The 18,030-nt window shown below is 36.1% G+C and overlaps 1 protein-coding gene and 1 long non-coding RNA gene across 4 annotated transcripts in view; both read left to right on the top strand.

The window, feature by feature from the left end:
• Positions 1-18,030, top strand: part of RABGAP1L (RAB GTPase activating protein 1 like) — a 657,995-nt gene that overhangs the window by 258,722 nt on the left and 381,243 nt on the right.
• Positions 4,154-10,639, top strand: LOC146400136 (uncharacterized). The gene is made up of 2 exons (XR_014816312.1): positions 4,154-5,100; positions 5,603-10,639. It is a non-coding gene; the product is annotated as an uncharacterized LOC146400136 (long non-coding RNA).

The following is an 18,030-nucleotide window of genomic DNA, read 5'->3' on the forward strand; positions in this document are numbered from 1 at the left end:
GATTTAGTGTATTGTTATATTCATGGATAAGATTTATTACAGCAAAAGGATATAAAGCAAAATTAGCAAAGGGAATCAGACAGAAGCTTTTAAGAGTCCCCTCCCAGAGGAGTCACACAGTTAAACACTTAATTCCTCTAGTGACTTGTGACAACACGTGCAAAGTGTTATGTACCAGTGAATCTCATTAGAGACTCATCACTCAAGGATTTTACTCAGGGCTGGTCACGTAAGCATCCTCTGCCTAGCACTTACCAAAATCCCAGACTCTAAGAAGGAAAACAGATATTTAACATAAAACCATATTGTTTGCACAAAGAGTCCAAGCATAATGAGCCATCCTTATCATTTAGGGGAAATTGTATATCATCGTAGGGAACTGTTTATCAGCCAAGTTCCCAGGAGCTGGCCAAGGGCCAGCCTTGCAAGGAGGCTGTTCTAAGGATAGGCAGTCTCAGGCCTGCTATATTAACTCTTTTCCATACATTATATTATGCTGACATTTACTAGAGCATGTATATAACATAAATGTTTTAGGATATTGGTAGAATACAATTTCCTCTAGTATACGCAAAGGGCAGTCATCCAGTTCTTTTTATGCTTGCTTGTAGAATAACTGAATGTAGGCCTTTGATTGGATTATAGCTGTTATTTTTATAGCAGTAGACCATTAATTTGAAATATAGCTTACCTTACCACTTAAGTTGATTTCTTCTAAACACAATTTTAGGAATTTAATATTTTCATAAGCATGTTTAGCATTTTTCCTCTCCTTTTACTTCCTGATTACTAATAATAAAATATTTACTAACTTTGTGGTTTCCATACCTTCAAGTGGCTAAATTAGAAAGATGCTATACAGTCTATAAACTTAGTTTTTCTTTAATTTCTATGATTGTTTTTGCCTTGTTTATGATTGGGTAAGGTTGAAAAGAGAATAATAACTGCAACAAAAAATCACGACTTGGGAGGAAAACAACAACTAGATCTTCATAATTTAAATTTCATGAATTATAATGTCTTAAGTTGATGCAGAAAGATAATGTTTATTTTACAATACTGGGGCATTTATGGAAATGCAGAAACTTTTTTTCACCACTTGAGAAATACTTAATTTGATGCAATACAGATTGATACTTTGGACTTGTCAAAAGAGAATATGCCATTTTCTAATAAGCTTATGCTATAAGCTTATTCTAGAAATTATAAATTTTTAAAAGGCCAAGAAAAAAAAGTGTTTAAGTTCTGTTTATCCCTTAGGCAAATCAAAATATAACTCAATATATGATTATTTGACAGCATTTAATATAATAAATGTTACCATTTGTGTTCCATAACTACATTTAAAATAGAAAGGTTTTTAATACAGATATCTTTAGTGTTTGAAACATGTTTTGCAGGAAGATTTTTAAGAATGCCTTTTAGTGGAGATGTTTATGAGAATAAAAGATAATGACCTTTGGATTTTTGTTTAAGTGGACTTTTGCCCAAGGATGAATGAATGATTGGATGGCATTTAAAAATGATCCTTGCAGAACTATAATTTTAATGCTCTTCCTGTCCTTAATTTATCGTTCCCTTTAAATATTTCTGCAGAAAGCTGATCCATTCTCAGGGATTGAGGATACCATTCTTTTAGCAAGTATTCTGAAATGAAGGTATCTAAATCTGGCCTTGTACCTATTCTCCAGTCACATGTACTTTGCTTTTTTTTTTTAATTCTGGTTTTCTCATAAAAAGTGGAACCCTAACCATTACAAAGGGAATTCATTGTTATCAATTCATTACTTAAATTGGCCATCTCCTTTTGTTTTGTTATCAATTTCATTAATAATAGTATCCTCCTCCATCTCCAGCTTATAGTTCTGTGTATTTACTAAATGCTCACTGAAAAAAAAGATTATGAGGACTTTTTCTTCTTCCTCCCTCCTTACTTCATGCAGAATCCAATTTGTACTGATTTTTTTTTCTTTACTGTCTTTTAAGACACCATCTCTGAGCAACCACCTAGATCACTTTCAATCTTCATGTGTAGTTTTATGATACTGTTAATGCACTTTAAATCATGGGAGATTCTGGGAGTTCCCATCGTGGCGCAGCGGAAACGAATCTGACCAGGAGCCATGAGGTTGTGCATTCGATCCCTGGCCTTGCTCAGTGGGTTAAGGATCTGGCATTGCCCTGAGCTGTGGTGTAGGTCGCAGACGTGACTCAGATCGTGCGCTGCTGTGGCTGTGGTGTAGACCGACAGCTATAGCTCCTATTAGACCCCTAGCCCAGGAACCTCCATATGCTACAAGTGCAGCCCTAAAAAGACAAATGAATAAATAAAGCAGAGGATATTTAGGTTAACTGATAACTTATGGACAGAGCTTCCTACTCCTAGAAATCTTTTTGTGACTAATAAGGAGCCCTTGTCAATTCAGACAGTCCTGTGACTGAGAAGATGTTCCCTAATGGTGAGCCCAGTCCTTTTTTTCTTGAAATGTTCGCCGTTTCATCCTACATCATCTCTCTGGAGAAAACAGAAATAAGTCTCCTTTTTTGATATAGATCTTTTGTTATATGAAAACTGCTCTTTTATCTTCCATTTCTCCTCAGGCTAAACATTATTATTTCCCCACACTTTGCTCATTTGTTCATTCAGCACACGTTTATTGAGTACCTTTTATGTGGAAGTCCATTTGAAATATAGTGGTGGATAAGAATGCCTAACTCGAAGAGGATATTGGTAGAAGATCTCATTGGGCTTATGTCCAAACAGAGGTAAATGAAAAGTATTCCAAATTAAGACACTGACAAGTAAAACATAGGGTAGTTTTGGATTATACCAAATTCCATGGGAAAAAAAAAAAAAAAGGTCATATGATAGAGAGGGCACAGAGATGGGAATTTCCTTCTCCATTTACTTTGGTTTCCAAATGTTTCATCATCATGGCTGCCCTCCACTATAACAGCATGTCTGGGCTTTGGCATCTTTGAGATCCCCTGTAAGGATGGACTTCTGATGGGCTCACGTCCTTTGTGTACACAGGAAGGTAGAAGCTTCTTAATTATATGCAAGACGGAGCCAGATATACTACAACATCAGTCAGGCAACTATTAAAAAGGAAGAGAGAAAATTTTAGATCTCTGGGCTTATTGTTGGCCTTAGAGAAAGTATACTTTGGCCCAGATTGTACAGTGAGACTAGTAGTTGCCATCTCTAGACAATGTGCTTTCACTACTATGGTCCCAGCTATACTCAGCTGCTTACAGTAGCTGGTCAGCCCCTTGATCTTGGATTTCCTGACCTCCAGAACTGTGAGAAATATATTTCTGTTGTTTAAGCTACTCCATCTGTAGTAATTTGTTAGGCAGCCAGAGCAGACTGAGAGAGAGACCTTTGTCATAATCTGAGCTTGGGGTAAGAAGGGGAGTGGTGATTGGAAAGAAATCAAAGAGATTGTTATGGTGGAAATGGAAAGAAAGTTGTATTTTTAAGATTTAAAAAAGTGTCTACAGGACCTTATGGCTGACCACATATGGAAGGCAAAGGATGAGGTAGGTATTTTTGCTGAGTCTTGAAATGGATGATTTTTCTACTTTCCTAAAGTGGGGAAAAGTGTTTTAGGAGTAACTGCATTGAGAGTTCCCAAGACCACTGCAGGTTTGGTGATTTGCTAAAAGGAATCATGGGATGAGGCATATTGTCATATTCGTGGCTATGATTTATTACAGTAAAGGGACATAAAGCAAAATTAGCACAAGAAAAAGGCACATGGGCAAAGTCTGGAGGAAACCAGGCATAAGCCACTGAGAGTCCTCTCTCAGGTTTACCTGAGCCTAGTAGTCCAGGGTTTTTATCAAGGATTGGTCCCATAAACACCCTCTATCTAGCATGTACCAAATTCCAGACTCTTAGAAGGAAAGTAGGCATTCAATATAAACTGCATGTTTGTACAAACAGTTTAGTTACACTTATCAGCTAGGGAATAGTGGGAACCCTTCCCAAATTCCTGTTCCCAAATGTCAGCAAGTGGCTAGCCTTGCAAGCAGGCCCTGCTAAAGACAGCAGCCTCAGTCCTGCTGAGTTAACTGATTTCTGCACAGTAATATTTTAAACCAGAAAGAGTAAATTACTTTTATATCATTCTCTTTTCATTATCAGAGTTTATACATAATAGAAACAGATTTTAACCCTAGTCATTGTCGTCAGCTGGCCACATATATTATAAGGATACTTTCGACAAGTATTAGGAAAAGAAAACAATTCTGAAAACAATGAAATACTGCCATACCTTTAAAGTCAAAGCATGGAGCAGTAATTTAGGCTACATCTGCTTATGTACTAAGAATAGCTTTATGATACTTTTGGTAAATAGATCAGAGAGTTGTGGCTGCTTTACAATAAATTAAATGTCTGTGTCTTTATATTTCTATTAGGTTGTTTTTTTAGTATTAATTTCTAGGAGAGTTCCTTATATAGTAAGAATATTAACCCTTTTTTCATATATAATCTATTATTACCCTCTCTCCCTACACCTGCCAGAATGTTAAGTCAAAGAATTTTTGCTCTTTATTGTCTCTAGAAGGATTCTATAATTTATCATGAGATTGAGTTTTTGCTTGGTTGCTGAAAAATTGCCATGGACTTAAATGTGAACATGTTGAAAATCAAATGGGCTGTGTTAATTTAATTCCCAGTAGAGCCATTTGAGCAGTTCAGTGTTTGTGAAAATCTATGCCCTACTTAAATGGACTTTTAACTTTCTTCATATGAAATGAGGCATGAGTTAGCCCATTAGGTGGTTTGAAAACTCAGCATCAAGAACAGTGTTATCTAGGACCATCTCCATAATAATATTTAGTTTAAATTTGAAAACTGAGATTGATATTTCTTGAGTTTTATGGCATGGACTTGTCTTAAATGTTCATCTGAGATATTGCTGTTTAGTTACTGATGTTAAATAAGGAAAACAAAGATCCATTTGAATCGAGTGATGAAAATATTGTAAGTGTAATCAGGAGTTATGATGAGGAGTTCCCGTTGTAGCTCAGCAGTTAACAAATCTGACTAAGCATCCATGAGGGTGCAGGTTCGATCCCTGGCCTTGCTCAGTGATTTAAGGATCTGGCATTGCCGTGAGCTGTAGTGTAAGTCACAGTCATGGCTTAGATCCTGCGTGTCTGTGACTGTGGTGTAGGCCAGCAGCTACAGCTCGGATTCGATCCCTAGCTGGGAACCTCCATATGCTGCGAGTGCGGCCCTAAAACGCAGAAGAAAAAGGAGAGAGAGAAAAAGGAAGGAAGGAAGAAACGAAGGAAGGAAGGAAGGAAGGGGATTGGCTTGGTCTCTGATTTTTGTCATGAAAGTCAGAAGAATAATGTTTATGTTATTTGCTTTACTCTGTTGGATCTTTTCAGATAATTGAAAACAGATAAGGTTTTTCTTTCTTTCTTTCTTTTTTTTTTTTTTCTTTTTAGGGAAGCACCAGCAACATTGGAATTTCCCAGGCTAGGGATCAAATTGGAGCTGTAGCTGTGGGCCTACACCATAGCCATAGTAATGCCAGATCTAAACCATGTTTGTGACCTATGCTGCAGCTCATGGCAATGCCAGATCCTTAACCCACTGAGCAAGGCCAGGGATCAAACCCACATCCTCATGGATACTAGTGAGGTTCTTAACCCACTGAGCCACAGCGGGAACTCCCCAGGTAGTTTTTTATGGTCTCTAAAATAGCGCTGAGCACTGAACTCCCTTCAATAGAAATGACAAACTAGGAAATTTACTCCATCCAAAAAATCAAGTACAGTAAACAAAGTTGGCCTGTCATGTCTGTTTGTTGTATTTTCTAACATGCTTTTTCTTCTATTACCTGTCAATTGTAAAATTGTGTTTCCTAACCATAAGGAGCGCAAAACTATGGTATAGGAACATTCACACGGGTTTTGGTATTTTTCTGTTTCTTCCCTGTCAGCGTTCTCCCCATTGCCTGTGTACTCAGGAACACAGTGGTATTCTCTATCTTTCTCTTCGGCCCTGCCTTTCAGGTTCTTACAGCCATAGTGGTTTGTCCATGTGCATCTTTGCCTCCTGGGAGGCTGCTGCTGTTTGATGTTTGTGCTGCATATACTTCTCCTGACAGCATAGGATCTCTGCACTGTGCTGGTGTGCAGAATTCCTCATGTGCCAGGTGTGTATGTTGCTTTCTCTGGAGCCCTGTAGAAGCAGGCTGTGTTCCCTTAGTAAATCCAGCTCTTCCTACCACCCAAAAGTAGATTTGTTATAATCCACTAAATGGATCCAGAAGTTTTCCTGCCTTGTACTCTGAGTGTCTCAAAAAGGTTTTTTTGAGCACTGTCTTGTTTTCTTGATCTTGGTATATAGCACCTGCTATCTAGAGCCCTCAGACAAGTCCCAGGTAGAACGAGGAAGAAGACACAGCATAGGCTCAAAGGCATCCAGAGAACAAGATGCCTTAATGATACTTTCCCTTCTCACGAGTACCTATGGCCCTTTTTTCCCCTTAGGATGATTACTAACTTTGGAGTCTCCATAGCAGTAATAGAGACAGTCTCCTGGCAGACTAGACATGCTTTAAAGTAAACATAATTTGGCATATATAATTCCACAGTGCTATTTTTTTTTTAAATTTTCACTTTCTTTTAAAGCCAGCAAAATCTCCTTTAGATGCACATGTACAACATATAAATGGCTGAGCTGCTCTAAATGAAGCAGGTTGAGGAGTCCTGCAGTCAGCCCTTCCCCTGAGGCTCCTTCAGAGCATGCTATAGGTTCTTGGAGATTACTGATCTCTAGCTCCCTTGTTTTATAGATGAGCAGTCGAATGCCCACGGGATTAATCCATATCCATCAGTTCTTTCCGGGCCATACCAAACTTTTTCTAAACTGTCTTTGACTAATCCCATTTTCTCCTTTGTGAAGCATGGTGGAAGTTTCTTTCCTGTAGCATTTTGTGTGCACATATCATGTAATATTTGTCATTTTCTCTTATACTTAAATGTTTTACTGTCTCCCTCATAGTCCTTAACCACAAAGAGTCTGTTTTTGTTTTTGTTTTTTAATTTAGTTTCGATCCTCAGTGCCTGGTGTGATCCTATCATGTGTTAGGTGGTTAATTACTGTTACATTAAAATGAATAAATTTATTTCATACTTTTCTTGGAAATTATGTATTCAGTTTGTGAAGTGTCATTTTGCGTTGGTGAAATGTTAGTTTCTTCTGGTTGACTTATGAGTTTATGTGAGCTAGCTCTCCTTCTTCAACTAGATTATCACTCTTTTAAAACCTTCTAAGTCTACCCCTCACCATAAAACTCAGCATAATAGAAGCACTTTGATAAACTAAAGAGAATCTTGTAAAGAATATCATGATACTACTGCTTTAGTCCCTTCTTAGTTCCTCTTAAAATATTCCTAACATTGACAAGTTAACAGTGAAAAGTGCTTCTTCTTTCATGAGGCCAGTGCAGAGAGAGACAGTGTATAGCTAAAATCACTGGATTTGTATCCAGGATCTACCTCCTGTAAGCTTTTGACCATGGGTGTGTTACTGAATCTCTCTGACTCATAATCTGTCATCTATAAATAATATCTATCACATTGTAATATATAAATGAAATAACATATTGTATCTAGCAATACATGTGCTATAATTAATAAATATTTAAATGATGAATGTGCATATATGTATAACTGAATCACTTTGTTGTACAGCAGAAATTATCACATTGTAAATCAACTATATTTCAATAAAACTTAAAAAAATTAATGATAGCTGTTGTCATATACACGCAGATGTCAGTGATGAATATTTGATTATCTTTTGCAGTCATTGTATATCTTGTCATTGTTATTGTTTTTCATTTTTTAAACCTTTATTGAAGTATAGTTGATTTACAATGTTGTAATAATTTCTGCTCTATAACACAGTGACTCACTTATACATAAACACACATCCATTCTTTTTCAGATTCTTTTCCCATATAGGTTATTATGGAATATTGGGTAGCATTCTCTTGCTATACAGCAGGTCCCTGTTGTCATATACAAGCCATATAAAAGGCCGTGTGGTGAAGAATGACTGATTAGAATATCTTTTGCAATCATTATATATCTTGTCAGACATTGTTACTGTGTTTTTCAAGTAGTTAACAATAATATCTTGAACTTGTGTATTGCTTTGTTTTAAACAACCTGTTTCATTAAAATTCAAAGGGCACAATAGACATTTTTAAAGGTTTGCAGTGCAGGGTATCAAACAGCTAAGGGCAGGCAATTAAGATAAGCATGATGATCCTGTCTACTTTTTAGAGGTTTTCAACTTGAAAGTATACCAAGCAAGGACTTCTGGCACATTAAGGCAGATCAAATCTTTGGCCATTTTCTTCTTGCTGTTTATGAATTACCTTCAGGTCAATAATTACAAGCATAAACCTAAGTATACCATATAAGATACACTTTATAAATCTTCCTAAATTGAAATTAATAGAGCACTAGGTTGAGATTTAGGTGCTATGAACTAGTTTTGAGTCCAACAAAGTTTAGCAGAGTAACCTTGGAAAGGTCAGAGTTAATTCTGACTTTTTTTTATGCATTTAGGATACTTTATACAGAAAACTTTTCAACAAAGCTCCCAGCCTTCCATATAAGATCTCATCTACAACAATTTTCTAATCTTCGGTATTCTGAATTTAAATTTGAAACTATTAAGTACCCTAAAATTAGTTAGTTATGACAATACTTTTTTTTTTTTAATTTTGTTACTAAGATTTTAATGTTTGGAGCGATTTACTGACCAACTATTTCAGATATTTCACCAAAATTTGAATACATTTTAATAAAAATACAAAGCAAATGTAAACACTTTTAAAAGTGTAATTATTTTCAGGTTATTTTCCTTCTAATATATGCAAAATTATCTATTGATGCAAAAGGCAGACACTCTTCAGCTGCTATGTGCAACTCTTGCAAATACCGTATTAATTTTGTGAGTACCTCCAAAACCACAAATTAAAACATGAAGTAAGAAAATGGACCTTGGCACTCTTGGGAAATGATACTTGGCTAAGCAGGGATTTATTGCATTCATGATATTTGAGAGGGAGGATTTGACAAGTTAATTAATTTGTCTTTTCTCTTACCTAAGTGCTTTCATCGCTCAAATCCTACTGAAGCTCCAAAGCAGTATCTATCTCTGTCTTCAGCAGCTGCCTAGCCCACAAACCTTTAGGGCATTCTGACATAATCCCCTTTTGTTTTGAAGAGGAAGGGCAAGAGATGTGGAGAAGCATTTCCTTGGGGCTTGAAGAGTATTACTTGTGAGAGTAGATATTCAGGGTCATGAGTCACACTGTCAGTGTGAGCCCCAGATCTGAGCTGCAGAAGGCATGATACCTGTTCTTCAGTGGATTTGATTCAGGCTGTTTGTGATTTCAGGATTCTCTGAAACACAGAGTCTGTGGCAGTGTGTCCCCTCTTTCCAAGATCCGAGGGTGGCACTGCTTGAGTACCCCAGTTGCAGGAGCAGAACTGGATGTGCTGAGATATCAAAGCTATGCATGTGACCTCTGCAGGATTACTGTTATTAAAGTGTTATTTGGGGTAGCAGGTAAAATGCAGAAGTTATTACTGAGTTGGCTTCTTTGGAGCTAATTTATATGTCTGCCAGCCAGACTGTGGAAATATATGAACAAATATCACTGTAAGATAAAAGTTTGCTGTTCATGAACAAATAACCTCTAGTGTGCTTCTGAGCATCTTGGAGATATTTTCTTGGCTGTAGCCATTGCTGTGATGTTTGCATATAGTAATTATTATTGTCGAACATTTAGTATTTCTGAGCAGTGAACTAAGCATTGTGTTTTTAACCTCATTTCTAGTATAGAAAGTCAAAAAGGAAGTAATGTAACTTTGGGGCTTAGTGTTGATTCAAAAATCAACCAATACATGGGAGCTATTTCACATACTTTTCTGGTATTTGCTTCCTGTAACATTGCTTTCAAACTCAGTTCTCAAGATACTAAAATGGAGGAAAGGCACTAGAAATCTGGACAAATTTCTTTCTCTTCCAGTATTATCATAAACTGTGATATATATTTTATATTTAAAGCTGATAAAATAATCAGCTAATTCATATTGTGGTATACAGAATGGACCCTGACATAATAATGCATGATAATCACAAAATTTTATTTGTTCAAGCGGATATTGACATTTATTTTGTGCTTGACTCTACTTAAAACTCATTGTATCTATATTACTAAGATTTCCAGTAAATGCTCTGAGGTCAGTTAGTGTTGAGTGCTTAGAGATCATTTCTCCAAAGAGATTTTTTTAGGAAATACTTATATTAAACCAGCATATTTTATAATAAACTGAATATGTGAGTGATAATAGTGTCATTACCAAGTAAAAAATTTTATAACTAATTGAATATGCTTCTGTGATTAAGAATATAAGTTATTTCTGTGTAAGGTGTTACGGCAGCATAATTTTTGTCAGGTAGTGTATTTATCTAGAACACACGCATCTGTTTTTGTTTTGCTTGTCCAATTTCCAAGGGCATATTTCTGGACTTTAGTCCTCTGTCTGATTTGTGTCCTACCTTATTGAAAAAAAAAAAATAACAAAAGATTCAAGGAAGGCTGTCTCTTAACAGATTTGTCTCTCAACAAATCTTTATTTTTTTTTTATTTTTATTTTTAAATCACCAAAAGATACTCAGAATCTTCCCTCTGTGTTTCAACAGGGCATTGGCTTTGATTGCCTGTTTTACTATAAAGTATATTTCTTTCGGGCGTTTGCCACAATATCCCTAATACACTCTGCTTTCTGCCTGATGTGTAAGGTGCCCTGGGATACCTGCATCCAAGAATAACTACTCTAAATCAGTAAAGATCAGGCTTTAGTGTAAATAGGAATCACCTGCGGATCTTGGTAAAACACAGATTTTGATTCAGCAGGGCTGAAATGGGCCTGAGATTCTGCATTTCTAACAAGCTCCCTGCTGATGCTGCTGCCCCTGATCTAGAGATCATACCTTGAAAGTATGGCTTATATCTGTGTGTCTAGTGCTTCTTAATGCATATACCAAGTGTCACAGGAATAGTTTGTTCTTAGGCAGTGATTCTCAAACTTTAGCATGCACTGGAATATAGTGGGAGAATGCTTGCTGAAAATTGGGCTCCATTCCTCAGCGTTCATTTTGGTGGGGCTTTGAAGCCCAGGAATCTGCATTTTTCAAACCTCCTCAGATTTTGCATGCAGGGGATCTAAGACCATACTTTGAGAAATAGTACATCAAAGTTTGGAATTACTGTGAAAATTCTCAATCCTTTCTGGAACGATTGCTTTAAAAAGCCAAAGGTGCAATGAAAAGTCCATCTGAAAGATGATTGCTTTGAATACCAATGTAGTATTTGTTTAATGAGGAAGCAGGGGTATAATTTTGTATGTTTCCTTGTTCTATTCCATTGCCTCAGGCAGGAGGTGCATAGTTTATTGTAATATATCAACGATGAAGACCATAGCTTCATGTACTTCCTAATTAACCCCAAAGGGGTCTTAATTAGATAATTGGTTAGAGGTAATAGGTGAGTAGGTATATTAAATGATGTGAATGGATGCCAATAATGATTCTTCTCTTAGATATTCTGACCAGGACATTTACTCTCTCTGGGATAAAATTGTATCTCTAATATTATTTGATATCTTACTTACCTAGCATCAAAAATCTAGCCTGTTCCATATATTATACATAGAGTTGGTTTTCAAGTTAAAAAAAATAGGAATTGAGATTGTCATCTGAATTGTTTGGCATTTTAGTTTAAGGCAGCAGTTAAAATTTAAAAGTATGTCATTCAAAGTGAGTTTTTTTAAATGACATCTTTTCATAACTTTAAAATCAGTTCTTCATCTGCTCATGTCTCTGTTTTAAGGATGTGGGTGGTATTTATGTAATACCTAATTGATTCTATAAAAATTATTTGAAACAAAAGGGTTATACAGAGGTTGCAGTTGTTGGATAATCTTAACCAGAAACAGTGAATGCCATTTAGAATTCTCTGATCAGCAAGTTGTATGGTGTTAACTAAAGTGATTTAAAAGCTTTATTTAGGATTAATCCATCATGTGCTTAAATTTATCTCATTTATTCACTAATTTGCATGTGATTTTGCAATTCTGAAATTTTAAGCAAACAAAAGTGTACCCCAAACAAATTACCAGATGAATTGAATTAAAGCAGATTGTAACTGAGGCCAACCTTGGACAGAGATGTGGGATTAATGAGCTGTGATTACGTTCTTTCTTTTCTGCTCCTCTGCCCTCAAGAGCAGATTCCTCTGTGCTTCCTCTGGACAGTTTTGTTCCACTGCTACAGTACCCCATGTGGTCTTTCTTGCCCTTGAGAATGTCCACGTGCAGAGCAGAGACAGTTTTGGAAACGATTACAACCTACCTAGTGCAATTAATGCTGTGTGAGAAGGATATCTATCACACAAAGTGCTTTATGGTCTTATGGTCACAGAGCCTGAAGAGAAAGGGGAGAAGACTATAGACAAATGATGAGAATATAAACTTAGTGACCTTTTGGAGGTGCCTTTCTATTGTGAAATTTCTGGTTTATTAGTAACCTAAGAACTGTGCTTCACTATACATAGCATTTGTACCTCTTGACACAAAGGTGGTAGCATTAGGGAGGAAATGTGTCTTCTTGCTTTTAAAGCAGACCAAAATTTTCTATATTGTATGCTAAGAAGTAGTTTTATTGAAATTTGAATAAAGATTTTGCTTTGATATTCTCTGACATAATATTAGGTCGTTGTTAATGAACTGAAAGCCATTGCACTTTTCTAGATAGACCTTTATATATTCCAACTGCTTTGAGTTAAAAGACATAATGGAGAAGAAAGGTAGAAAGTATTTAAATCCTATGACATTTTTAAGAGCAATGGATTTCTAATTAAGAAGAAATTCAGAATAACTTTTTTTTTTCCAGATGATTCGTGATGGTTAGTATTTATCTCAATAAAGCATTTTAAAATTAAGGCATATACATTGTTATTTAGAGATAATGCTGTTTCACATTTAATAGACTACATCAGTGAAAATATAACATTTACATGCACTGGGAAAACCCAAAATTTGTGTGACTTATTTTATTGTGATACTCATTTTACTAAGCTGGTCTGAAATCAAACCCACAATATCTCCACATGCTTGTGTTTGTTTATTTCCCACAGAATAACTTTTTGTACTAAAGTGGAAAGTCTGACATTCAGACTCGCTGTCAAGTTATCTTAATCTTCAAAACTAACATTTTCTGAGTTTCTAAGGTATAGCCCAAGTTTGACATAATAAAATTATTCTAGCAAAATGTAATTTTAGGTGTATCTTTTATGAAAATGTTTAGTTTTACTATTTTACATAAAAATTTGAAAGAAATTTCATATAGTTTTAAATTAACTCAATTACAGTTTTGATGTTACTTTATGCTTACAGCTGTGCTGATACAATAGCTGCTAACCACATGTGGCTATTTAAATTTAAATTAATTAAAATTAAGTAAATGTAAAATTCTGTTTTAAATGTTAAAAAACATTTCAGTTGCTCAATAATCACACATGGCTAGAAGCTACTAGATTATACAGCAAAGATACAGAACATTTCCAGCACTCTGTTGGACAGCACTGGTCTAGACTTTAGAGTATATGTGGGGTGTGGAATTGTTAGGATACGCACATTGTATTAGTTAGGATCAGGTCCACTTACGTTAGGCTAAACATCCTAAATGTGGCTTACATAAAAGAGTACTTTATTTTCCTACCATGGAAATAAAGTCTGGAGGTAGATAATCAAAGACTGGTTAGGTAGCTTCATGGTGTAAGGAAAGTAAACTTATTCTTGTTTTGTTGCTGTGCTGTCCTCATATAGCTTCTCCCTTGAGGTTCAAGACAGCTGCTCAAGCTCCAGCCATCAAGTTTGCATTCCAGCCAGAGGAAAGGGGGAAAGAAGGAAAGACGCTCCCCTCTTTTTAAAGATGATTTCTCATTTATCTGTCATAGAACACTTTGACTTATATTTCATTTGGCTGGGATTTATATTTTTCACATGGCCAATATTAAACACAAGAGTGGATGGGAAATGTCTTTTATCTGGGCAGTGATATGTGTTTCTTGAGAGGACTTGCTGTCATCAGTTTTCTCAGAAGAGCCAGTAAGAAATTAGTTTTAATGTTTAGAAATTAATGTAAATGAATAACTTTTTGAGGAGTAAAACTCTTCTGTAGTGTGTTGTAAAACCTAGGAGAGCAATAGGAAGCAAATAATGTTACCTCATTTAACTGAGGCAGAGAGATCATTCAGAAATCACTAGTTGGATAATCCTTTTTGAGCCCATTTTCCATGTTCTTGGAGCTCAGTTTTGAGCTTTTTATTTTTTAAGGTAATAGTTTGTCATATTATCTATGAAATATTATTATTGAGTTAAGGGTTCAGTTGTGTGGGGTTTTGCTCAGATACATGACCAAAACTGTACAAATTAAAGTACTTGGAGATTAATTAATGAAGTGAACAAATTACAGTCCGAAATGATACTTTTCATAAGAGTGGTATTCTTCATATTATGATGTAATGTTTTCTAACATTTTGTGTATGTTTGTTAATAGGTAGTATAACCTATAGTTGATTTTACTAAAATATGAGAAGTAGCTATTAATGTTCTAAGTATTTTATTTTTATTTTTATACATTTTATTATGTTGGAATCAAATTTTTATACTTGTCATTTTCTTGATTTTTCTTTGTTTTTCACTACTACTCTTGTTTTCAGTAATTCAGTTTTTAAATGTCTGTCTGAACCTTTAGGAAGTTTAGAAAAAAGTGTGAGAAAGTATCAAAGAGGGCACATTCAGCTGCCATTCTGCTTTTTAATCACCAGCTCTTGCATGGCAGCACTTTACCACCACTGTTCTTATAATTCCTATAGTGTCGCTGTTGTTTCATGTCTCTTGGTGGTGTACAAACAGACTAGTATAGTCCTAGAACACGTCATAGACCGGTGTTTAAGTCAAATGTAGTTCCTCAGTGCTACATAATTAAATATTTAATTATATTCTCATGATTTTTTAGCTAGATGCATTAAAAAGACTATGTTATCTGGAGGGAGAAAAAAGATGGTTATAAAATAGCTATGACATGCTTCAAGAATAGCACCTTATGAAATCTTATTTTCAGCCTATGTTCAAAGAAATAGTTATAATCCTGTAAACTTCTGGGGCCCTTGCTTCCTGTTTGGCACTTTTTCTCTACAAATCATTAGGTTGTTCCCAGGCTCTTCAAACACATGTTTTTATTGTTATTTAGAAAAGACTCTGGATGCAAGTCCATACCTTAAGAATTCAAGCAATTAATACATATTTCTTCTTCTGAAGATAGCCATTAGCAAAATTTATTGAGTTTATATTTTCTTACATTCTGGGTGGTGACCATTATTGCTATAGGCTCTCTTTTGGAGTTCTGATTTTGCCTGAGAACCTGTGTAATTTTGCTTGTGGAATTTACTAGGAAATTTCATATTTGAATCTGATAAGAGTAAAGACAGTATTTTCTGTGGACTTATCCCATTAGTCTCTCTCTCTCTCTTTTTTTTTTTTTTTTGTCTTTTTAGGGCCGCACCCATGGCATATAGAGGTTCCCAGGCTAGGGGTCGAATTGGAGCTGTAGCTGCCTGCCTATGCCACAGCCATAGCAACGCAGAATCTGAGCCATGTATGTGACCCACACCACAGCTCATGGTAATGCCAGATCCTTAACCCACTGAGCAAGGCCAGCGATCGAACCTGCATTCTCATGGATACCAGTCAGGTTCATTACTGCTGAGCCACGATGGAAACTCCCCCATTAATCTGTGTGTAAACTGAGTTTAGTAGCTAAATCTTGCCTTACTATTGATCCCTAAAATTAAAATTTTAAATGATTTTTAACTGATACAGTAAATTAATATAAAGTCCTTTACCTTTGTATATTGACTGGAGGTTTGCAACCTTTTGTCTTTGATCTGCTTTTTACTGTTATTCTTCTTTATCTGACCAGTTTCATTGATTTCTTGCCCTTGGCATACTGTATACTACCAAACTTCTTTTTAAAGAAATTTTGCTTTTTAAAAAAAATTTTTTTAAGGCCACGCTTGTGTTGGGTGGAAGTTTCCGGACCAGGGATTGAATCAAGATTTTGCTTTTTAAAACTAGATTTGTGAAAGTAATCATTTACACTTGCTGCCAGCCCACTTCTGTAAAAGCTGCAATCTGTCTCCTGCCGCTGGCACCTGACTGAGTATTTATTTGAAGTTTACTGGTGATCCACTAATTAAAACTCCAGTGACTTCTCTGTTCCTTTATTTCTGCCACATTTGAATTTTTGACCACTTTCTCCTTGACGTTCTCAGTTCTATCCGCTTCCCATTGAGTACTCTTCACTCCATCCAATTGGGACTTTTTATATATGTCTTCCTTTAAAAAAAAAAAAAATCTTCCTTCCATCTGGTCATGCAAAGCCCCCACCGGAAATATCAGCACATTCTCATTTCTGCCTATTACGGATCCTACCTGTGCTTTTAAGACCTACTTCATATGTCATCTTTCCTCTTAGCTGTTTTAAATACTCTTTCTTATTTCTATAGTCATCTGGTTTCTACCTAGAGTACTTTTAGAATGCATGTTTTTCTTTGACGGTATGATTTTGCACAGTTGTTTTTTTTTTTTTTTTTTTTTAAATCATGGGAGTAGAAAGGCCACCATTGCAACTTCCTCAATGTTGACTGTAATCAGTAACCATAAACACTCATTTAATATGCTGTGGTAGAAAGAATGATGACTCCCCAGTCATTCCTAATCCTCAGAACCTCTGATTATGTTAGGTGTAACAGATGCCATTAAGGTTGCTAATCAGTTGACCTTAAAACACAGAGATTATCCTAGATTATGCTGGTGGGTCCAATATGATCATAAGAATCCTTAAAAATGGAAAAGGGAGGCAGAAGAGAGAGTCAGAGTGATGTATTGTGAAAAAGAACTTGATTAGCCCCTATGTTAAAGATGGAGAAAAGAGAGCCAAAAGCAAGAATGAGAACAGCCCTTAAAAGGTGGAACAAATCAAGAAAACAGATTCTTCCCTTGGAGACTCCAGAAGGAATGCAGCCTTGCTGACACCCTGATTTTATCCCATCAAGACCTGTGTCAAATTTCTGACCCACTGAACTATAAGATGTACATATTCGGAAATTTCAGAGGCAGTGGGATAAGGAAAATGGGAAAATAAATAAACCAATTATTTAAAAACTTAATTCCTTCTCAGAGAACTTACCAGTTTTGCAACATGTCCCTGCCCCCGGTTGTTTTTCAAATGAATTATGTGTAATGTAATCATCCCAAGAGAGAGAGCCTTTATAGGGTGTATTGATTTCCTTTTATCGGGGCTTTGTTTCTTTCATTTTTTTTCTTTTTTGGCTGCTCTGTGGAATATGAAGTTCCTGGGCCAGGGATCAAATCTGAACCACATTTGCAACCTATGCCACACCTGTAGCAATGCCCGATTCTTAACCCACTGTGCTGGGCCAGGGATTGAACTTGCGTCCCAGTGCTCCCAAGATGCTGGCGATCCCGTTGCGCCACAGCAGGGACTCCTATTTGGGCTTTGTAATTTGAAAAAGTTAAGGATACCTTGCTTATTGAATAAGGCAGCTGCCTAGGAGTAGGAGCTGTGAAATGAAAAAACTAAAGCAATTTAGTAACAAGTTAGATATCCTTTATTCAAGGGAAAATAGACTTCTGTAGGGATTTGGGGCAAAAGCAAGTTTTATAGAGCATTAGAAGAGGCAGCTCAAAAACAGGGGATGACTGGCTAGGTGCTCAGGGGGTTCCTTATTAGGCAAGCAGGTCCTCTTTTCTAGCTACCTGACCCTGAGTGGGAGGATTATGATTAGTGTGTGTTGGGTTTCCTTGACAGTGAGGTGTTGCCCCTAAGTG

Source organism: Sus scrofa, chromosome 9 (genome assembly GCF_054392235.1).
Source record: "Sus scrofa isolate SSC_HxYL_T2T_F1_AM1 chromosome 9, Sscrofa_HxYL_maternal_Yorkshire_Landrace_v2.0, whole genome shotgun sequence".
Classification (NCBI taxonomy): domain Eukaryota; kingdom Metazoa; phylum Chordata; class Mammalia; order Artiodactyla; family Suidae; genus Sus; species Sus scrofa.